Here is a 1,228-nt window from a genome sequence, read left to right as displayed (position 1 = left end):
AGCAACAGTCGCTTATCCATGCCGTGGTGTGGACAAAGGCGTTGATAACCTTTGAATCTCTCCCATGCGTCGTACAGACTCTCATCACTCTCCTGGGTGAAGCTGTGTATGGCTCTCTGTGCAGCTCGGGTCTTCTCTGGGGAGTAGTATTTCGCCATGAACTGCTCCTCTAGGTCTTCCCATGTCATGATCGAGTTTGGCTCAAGAGTGTAGAGCCAATCTCTTGCCCGGTCCATCAGTGAAAAAGGAAAGGCCTCCAAGTATACATCTTCAATAGTCATCCCTCGTGCCTTCCTAACTGATCTGCACAGCATCTTGAACTGAGTCAAGTGAGCAATGGGATCCTCCGTAGGCCGCCCTCTGAAACTCGCCTGACTGAACATCGTGATGCACTGTGGCGGTAGCTCGAAACTGTAGATGGGCGGACGGTTGATGCATGATAGGAGTTGGGTGTGCTTCGGTGCAATGTAAGAACCCAAAGTCTCCTCTGCAACATAAGTAGCTTCGCCCTCGGTATGCTGATCGTAGAGTGATGGCTCAGATTTTATCGGGATTCTATACGAGTATGTCTTTGGTTTCTAAACGGTTTCCACGCATTCTTAGGCATTTCTAGAGCCATTCTAGGGTTTCGGGACTATTTCTTGACGTTGGCAGGACCCCGAGGGCATAACGCACAAATTCGGTGAGAATCGGAGAAACAGTCCATCTGGTCCGCCCCTGACCACCTCTGGTCCGGCGGACCAGGAGATCGCTCGTCCAGCGCTGACCGAAGAAGGAAAATGAAGGCCTGGTCCGGAGCTGACCAGGCTTGGTCAGCCGGACCAGGAGTGTCCCGTGCTCAGCCAGTCCGACGAGAAGACGCGCTGACCAACTCCAAATGCACGTACGGTCCGAAGCTGACCGCCTCAGGTCCGGCGGACCAAACAGTCTCCGCACAAGCTCAGTCAGCCGCTTACCTGCCCCGGTCCGCCGAACTCAGCCCACTGAAGACCTGGTCCGGAGCTGACCAGGATTTGGTCAGCCGGACCAGGATCATTTTGCGACGCGGTCCGCCTTCTTCATTTACGTCCGGTCCGCCGGACCAAATCCTGGTCCGGCGGACCGCGTGACCTGGAAACACATTAAGTCTGAGTTTTTCGGACTTTTTGAGGAGAGCTCGATTTGGGGAAGAACAAGAGGCGATTTTCTCTCATCCAGAAGACCTAGGGCCGAAATCTTGAAGGAGAAA

This window comes from Tarenaya hassleriana, unplaced genomic scaffold (assembly GCF_000463585.1).
Source record: "Tarenaya hassleriana unplaced genomic scaffold, ASM46358v1 Cleome27, whole genome shotgun sequence".
In the NCBI taxonomy this organism is placed as follows: Eukaryota; Viridiplantae; Streptophyta; class Magnoliopsida; order Brassicales; family Cleomaceae; genus Tarenaya; species Tarenaya hassleriana.
This window is presented reverse-complemented; position numbering follows the sequence as displayed.